Raw genomic sequence first — 8,327 nt, 5'->3', positions numbered from 1 at the left:
ACCAAAGACTGGCCATTTAATAAGTCTGTCATTGGACAGACTGGGTAGGCCCTGGTACACCCACTGTGCTCAGTCATTGGCTGGGTGTTTGCCAAGAAAGTATGGTCTTAGCTGAAACACTGTGGTGAATCCAGAAAGAACTGCAGTGGAGATGTCACCTAACAGTCCTCTTTACTGCTGAATGACAAGTCCTTTCTTGAAGGGAGATGTGAATGGCACACCTTCCTGGTTGTCACATCTAGTACAGATGCAAACTGAAGACAGGCATGTGGATGAAATACCCTAGCAGAAAATTCAGTGTGAGATATTTGAAGTAGGATTTATTAAAGAATGGTTGTATTTAGGTGAACAGTGGAAAAGTTAGATGAAAACTATGTTTTAAGTGTTCCAATGACAAATCAGAGAAAATAAGAAAAAAATGAAAACTATGTTTTAAGTGTTCCAATGACAAATAAGAAAAACTATATATTTATCTATTTTTCAAATTGTTCTAAGGTATAATTGAATCAGTCTCTACAACTGTGTCCTGTGTAATAATAACATACATTTAAAACAAATGATGAAGAAACCTGGAAAAAAGAATGAATGTAGGGGGAAAATGATATAGCAGGAGCAAGCTGTTTCCAAAATCATGTCACAAAATTCTATACACTGAATTATAAGTAGGTGCAAACATGGCTGTAAACTAACTGCCAATGCAAAGATGAAAATATGATTTGCAGTGTCTATAAGACAAAAATTCATTAATTCTTTAAGAGAAACTCATTTTTCTGATACTGAGATTAAGAAAAACCTATAGGTCTTAATGAAGAGCATACCACATAATGTAAGGGGTAACACAATCATCTTTACAGTAAACACTGGAAAGAGATATACAATCCTATTCTTAAATTTTCTGCCAGGTTGATTAATGCAATTCTATGTGGGGCCCTAATGACTAAGTTTAATAATAGATTTAAGAGAATTAAGAGGGGACAGATAAACTGAATGTCCTATAGACACTCCAAAATGGATTAGGATTTAAATCACCTCATGAAACCTGAGGACCCTGTTACAGAGACATGACTCAGAGTGTAAGAACCACTACTTCCCCATATAATTGGCCTGAGGGGCTATCAGTGAACCAAACTAATAATGTAATTAAGGAGTAGATTTTGTATCTTTGTATATATTGTATAAATAAGAGCTCCTTGCCTTAAGTAGTCCAGGTCTTTGACTGGGGCTTCAGAAATTTCAGCATTGGAAAAATGTAAAGCAGATAGTGAACCAAATATTTATCTCTGTTTTTTAAAAAATATTTAAAAAGAAAACCCTTAATCTCAATGAAGTGTTCATAGGACATCTAACCTATTATATTTCTAAACTTAACCTTATGAAATCCTCACAGAAAATCTATATTTGAAATTTTCTCTTGATTACAATTTTCTCATATAATGATTTAAAATTATGTCAACAAATTATCTGATTCTTCCTTCAAGAGGTGGAGGTTAATTCTGCTCCTTCTTGGATTTGGTGACTTCTTTCTAATGAATAGAATAAATCCTAAGTGATGGTATGTTTTAGTGAATATTCTTAAATGCATTTAGTAAATGTGAATATGTTCTCCTTAAATTTTATCCATTTATCTAATGTATATATTCTTCTTAGTATTTTAAAAAATAGTCAAACATTTGAAAGCTGAGTAATAACAAGGTTTGATCTCCTTATTTTCTGATATATTTATTATATTCCTAAGTATATTAGTTAATATAATTTCGATGAGTGTCATTTTATGAAGCAGCATGATACAGTGGCCCAAACCCTGTAGCTTATTGGTTGTGTAAACTTGGATAAGTTATTCAGCATGACTGTGCTTCAGTTTCCTTCTTTGTAAATGGGGGTAATAATAAAATATACCTCATAGGATTGTGTGAAGAGTAAATAACTAATATAAAGCACATAAAATAGTACTTAACATATTTTAAGTCCCCAATAAATGTTGGGAAATAAAATGTTCGATTAAGTAGATATATTTAAAAGATTTATTTTTATTAAATATATTCTATTTCTCTTGACTTTTTAATAACAGCCATTCTGACAGATGTGAGATAGTATCTCATTATGGTTTTGATTTGCATTTGTCTGATGATTAGTGATGCTGGGCATTTTTTCATATTTTTTTGGCCACTTGTATGTCTCCCTTTGAGGAGTGCCTGTTCACGGCCTTTGCTCACTTTCTGTAATGGGGTTATTTGTTTCTTGCTTGTTGATTTATTTAAGTTCCCTATAGATTCTGGATATTAGGTCTTTGTTGGATGCATAGTCTGCAAATATCTTCTTCCATTTTGTAGGTTGCCTGTTTACTTTGTTGATAGTTTCTTTTGCTGTGCAGAAGCTCTTTAGTTTATAATTAGGTCCCACTTGTCTATTTTTGTTTGTTTTGTTGTTGTTGTTGTTGTTGTTGCAATTGCTTTTAGGGACTTAGCAGAAAAAGAGAAAAGAGAATTCTTACACACTGTTGGTGGAATGTAAATTAGTTTAGCCACTATGGAAAGCAGTCTGGAGATTTCTCAAAGAACTTAAAACAGAGCTACCATTTGATCCAGCAATCCTATTACTATTGGGTATATACCCAAAGGAAAATAAATCATTCTACCAAAAAGACACATGCACTCGTGTGTTCATCACTGCACTATTCAAAATAGCAAGACATCAAAGGTAGATTGGATGAAGAAAATGTGGCATATATACACCATGGAATGCTATGCAGCCAGAAAAAAGAATGAAATCATGTCCTTTGCAGCAACATGAATGCAGTTGGAGGCCATAATCCTAAGTAAATTAATGAAGGAACAGAAAACCAAATATTGCATGTTCTCACTTATAAGTGGGAGCTAAACACTGAGCACACATGGACATAAATATGGGGAAAAAATAGACACTGCAGACTACTAGAGAGGGGAGAGAAGGAAGGGGCATGGGTTAAAAAACAATCTATTGGGTACTATGCTCACTACCTAGGTGACAGGAACCACACCTGAAGCCTCAACATCACACAATAGTCCCATATAGCAAACCTGCACATATACCCCCAGTATCTAAAATAAAAGTTGAAATGTAAAATATATGGATTCTAAAAGAATATTTTAAGAATGTATTTTAGAATATCCTTTAGAATTTTTTTTTGGTAAAGTTGGTCAAACATTCAGGAATAGGTTGTCAAACTAATTGATTTTAGTAGATTGATTTTCTATGAATTTCTACAGTTTTGTTGATTATTATTCACTATTTATGTATTTATTATTTGTGATGGTGATTTAAAATTTAATTTCTCCAAAAATCATGCCCCAGATGCTATACATGATTAAGTATGCAATTACTATTTTGAAAGGCAGTAATTAGTATAAAAACTCCTTGAAAAACATCAAAAAAGGTACTTAGTGAAAACCTGATTAGAAATCTGATCTATTCAGCAACCGGAGAAAATTTCTGTGATATTTTACATCTCTAACTGAAAAATTAGATATTAAGAACATATTGTTACATTATTTTCAAGCTTGCTTATAAAATTACACAAATAGATGTAGAGGGTATGAGTTTTAAGTCAAGTACAGGAGTTTCTTGAAAGAAAAATACAAACTCTGAGTGTGCTAAGTGACAATCTAGAGTCACAGAAAATATCTGTGACTTTGCAATACTGTGCAATGTTTTCTAATTGCATTTAATGAAAAATGTTTATATAATCATTCTTTATGCTGGGGAAATAAAGCCTTCTGCCTTATTTGGTTTTGTTGCTATCCCAGTGAATACTGGACGTTAACTAGTAGTTAATCGCTGAACAATTCAAGCTGCCTGTTTTGGATCCAAAAGTATTCTTAAAGATGGGAAAGCCATATTAACAGCACTAAGCTGTAATATCCAGCCAGTTCTGCTGGATCTCGAATCATAGGATTTTTGCCTTGCAAGAAGATCTGTAAATCATCTATCCCAAACCTTCAGTTGAGGCTACTTAAGGGAAGTTTTTAGAGACTTCAAAGACTTCGTAAGTCCATTTACTTGCTAGGACTACTTATTACAGCTAAATCCTTCAAAGCTTTTGAATGTACCCATGTGCTGAAGAAATTAATCTGCTTGTTGAAGGTCACTTTTAAAATGTGGCTTTGGGCTACTTGAAGAGAAAGAAAAGTGTAAAAGGCAAGGGAAGGTTGGAGGAAGCTCTCATGTTAGTTAACCTTGGCTGCTACCCAAGTTGTGGCTTGAGTGTGCGAGGATGATCTTATGCACACTGAATGGGTGCCATCCTACCAGGAGATAAGGTACACTTGACTGTGGCAAATAAACATAATCTTACTACAGATTCTTCCAAGTTATAAGATTATTTTGTGATTTTCTTTAGCCTTTTTGTTTTAGAGGAAACATTGGGTTTAAGGAATTTTATCTAAAGAAATTCATAACCTGAACATCATGTATTTCATATTTACCTGATATTTACTATTTGTGTAATGCTTATAAAATGAATACCGTAAGGATGTAGTTTTGCATTAGTATGGCATTTCAAGAAGAACACCCCAAATGGAGATTCCGGTCTTTTCTCACATATGCTTCCTCTTCTCTAGCCTCTTATGTGTTTGAAATCCACTCTCCACCGTGCTGCACTTTTCTGCATGGAGCCTGCCAGACACTTCACCACTTCCCCACCACACTCAGCCTCCTGTGATTGGCAGTTCATCTTTGGCTTTTAGTGGTTCCCTCAAGACTTGCCTGAGTGAGTTTAGACACCCGCGCTGCCCGCTGTCTCTCTCAGAGAGCAGGCAACAAGAGATGTTAAATGGGACATTCCCAAATTCAGTCTCCTTGGGGGATGGGGATGGGGCATAAGGATGGTGCAGGAAAGGGTATACATTCCACACATTGGATATTCTAATCCCATTTGATGTGTGAACATATCAAATATTACTCCACTATATATGCAGTCTTCTCAAATAGTACTATTGTCTGTGGATCAGTGACTGACATTTGAACCAATCAAACAAACTGCAAGTTAATTCAAGCCCTTGGAACGCATAAATGTCTTGATTGGTCAAACAGAGTTGATATTTCATGATGGCTATCAGAACTAAGTTACTAAATTGTATCTATGTTTCATGCCTAATAATAAAATGAAACTTCATACTCATGTTAGGAATATTATGAGTATAAGGGAGACAACACCACAAAGGGCTGTGCCATTACATTAGATTGCGGAGTAAAATAAAAACAGACAACTTTGGAAAAAGCAACTTGTCTTTTTGACTCTGTCTTTGGCGCTAAAGTGCCAAAACTGCATTTTGGGAGTGCAGCCACGAGTAACAATGAGACAGTTTTGAATATTACCTCCCTCATATTCTTTCTTTCTGTTGGCATAACCTACTAAGTAGCTCCTACATTGCATGGGGATTAGAGATTCATTGCGTTTGCAACTAACTTCTCAAATTTTGAGGAAGGAAACCCTGTATTTAGTCTTGGATCACGGGGAAGATAGTGTCTGTCTAGAAAAAAAGGAAATTGAAATTAATATGAGCAAAGCAATTTACTCTTTTTTTCTACATAATCCCTTGAAAATGAATTTGGATTTCTTTTAGAGATCTTAGGTATATCTAAAAGTCTCAAAACCGAAGATGTAAATATGTAAAAAGGGAGTTTCAGGTGACAGTTTGGATATGTTTGCAAGAGGAGAGCAGGCATTTTCCTGTTTTGTGACACTGCCTATAAAAGCAGTCAAGAAACTAATGGGTGAATTTGGCTCTCAGTGATATAGAACTTGAGACAACTTGCTTGTTTTCATTTAGTCTGTAGATAAAATACTGTTTAATTTTAAGGCAGCATTATGGTGACTGTATTATACGATTGCACAGAATGATACTCTTGATAGTCTGAGAAAAACAACTTTTAAAATTTGTATTGTTATCTGAGGAAGCACTTTTTACAGTGGCAATGTTCAGAGACCATCCTCTATTATAATTCAAGCAGAAGACACAAATATATATACATTATAAAGGAGTTAAGTCTCATGTGGTGTGGTTTATTAGAGAATAAAGGAAACTGACTGTCCCTGAATAGAGTTTTTGAAAATGGTCTTATACCAAGCTGTACCCATTAGTACTTCTGATTCACAGTAAGCACCTTTTGAGTTATGGTTCTTTCATATCAGTGTAATATTTTATTTTTTACAGTCTTATAGCAGAATTAGTTGCATAATTATCTGCTATGACTGCAGCTTTTTTATATCGCCAACTGACTTCAGAATTTGGTAGACATTGTTTACCCGTTGCCATACTAGATCTTGTATATTCAATTCAATTTAACAAACGTTTACAGTACACACATGTAATAAATGCTAGAAAAGCAGAGTAAAACAAAAAACAATAGAGGAACTATTTGGTGTCTTATATACAGATGAGAGTAGAACTGTGATTTTAATTGCATTAATTCAAATTAGCTTCTGTGTATTATAGCTTTCCAAAGTTTCGTTTATTTGTTTTGTAGAGCCAGTTTGTGTCTGTGAGTAGGTTGCTAAGATAGCCAGGAGGAAGCCAATATTTGATTTATGAGAGCAATTGCCTTTGTAGGCTATGGTTTTGTTTTATTTTTTTTTTCTTCTTCTTCTTTTTTTTTTTTTTTAACCAGAACCGGTCGGCTTTCTTTTTATTCAGTCATAATGATGCCTATATTTGGCTAGTTGGACTGTTTTACACCTCATACTGTCCCCAGGACCTACAGGGTCTCAGTTCTCCTTGGACTGGTTCTCAGAAGCTACAAAGTCACTTCACTGATCATACTGCCAGCCAGTAACTTTTCCTCTTAGAAAGATCACAGGGCTCCATTACTGACCCAGCATGCTCCAGGATGCTGATCTGCCAAGCCCTGTCCTGTCCAGGCCTGACACATTATATTCTCTTCTGCAATCATAAGTGCGACTTGGAAATTGGTGTTTTTGCATACTTGTATGTGTGAATGCAGGACCTTGTAGCCACTAGCACATGTACATATAGCAGTTTTAGGGACTGGCTCTGCTTTTTCATTTCCCAGAAGTCACTGCCATGCAGATTTTCTGAGAAATGTTGTGTGCAGCAGGATAATGTACTGGTTTTTGTCTTTTTTGTTTCCTGTTCTTATGCCATGCTGTGATGTTGCCCTTCTTGAGGGGCAATGATGCCAGATAGTGGGATGGACAAGCTGAACATAAGGATTAGAAGGAAGTGGTTTCCCTAGCAACAATAGCCATGCAGGGGGAGACACACTACTTATCTACTGCTCATAGCTCTTTTCCTCTGGTTTAAATAACACAGATAGAGGATCTGAATGCTAAGTATCTGATTCTGAATCATTTCTAGTGGATGAAATTACAGCAAATAAGCACTGTCTAAAAACGAATTTGGAAATTTGATGAAGGTGCAATATACTTTTGTATGTTGATAGGCACCTCCAAAACTATCTGTTTCCTATTGGTGTGCCATTGCTTTTGCACTCTTTATTAGGTGACACTGGGAAATAGTTATTTCTCACAAAGACAAAGCAGGCAAAGGACTTGCAAAAGCCTTGTTTTAAAAACTTATTTAAAAATTCCCATTATATTTTTAACGTTTAAAAATTATCCTTCTACATCAGTCACTAAAAAACAATTTGTAGATTACGTTATATGATAAGAAGGTAAGAATATCACTCTAATTTAGTAACTTCATTCTAGTTCTTTATAGTGATCTTATTTTAAAGACTTTAAATTATTCTTTTCTGAATTCTTCACTTATTTTTGTGTTATCTTGATGTTAGAGTATTAATGCTTTGATGTGATTATTAGTCATTATTTGTGAAATGAGAAATGGCATGCTAAATATGGCTCTCCATAGTTGCTGATCAGCATTGCATAACATTTATGTGTATTTCATATTACACAACCAGGCATAATTTTGGTATCTGAGTACTGAATACAGGTTAAGTAAAGATATTTTCATACTGTCTGAAAGCAACTATGATAAAAGAAAAGATGACTTTCCAAACTAGTACCTCTCAAACACTGGCCCACCTTTGAATAGTCAGTCATTGTTTATTGTTTTTTTAGATTTCCTGACTTACCCACAGTTAGTGAAATCCTGAGCACTAAAAATAAATAGTTGTATATTCCTGAAAAAAAATGTCTAATTTGAGCAAAACTAGATAAAAGTATAGAGCAATGCTATCCGATAAAAATATGGAGTCACAAACACAAGTCACATATTTAATTTTAAATTTTTGAATATTTTTATAAAAAGAAAAAAGAAAAACAAATATGTCTAAAATATTATTTTCATTTTTATTATTTCAATTAATAT

This window comes from Pan troglodytes, chromosome 4 (genome assembly GCF_028858775.2).
Source record: "Pan troglodytes isolate AG18354 chromosome 4, NHGRI_mPanTro3-v2.0_pri, whole genome shotgun sequence".
Classification (NCBI taxonomy): domain Eukaryota; kingdom Metazoa; phylum Chordata; class Mammalia; order Primates; family Hominidae; genus Pan; species Pan troglodytes.
This window is presented reverse-complemented; position numbering follows the sequence as displayed.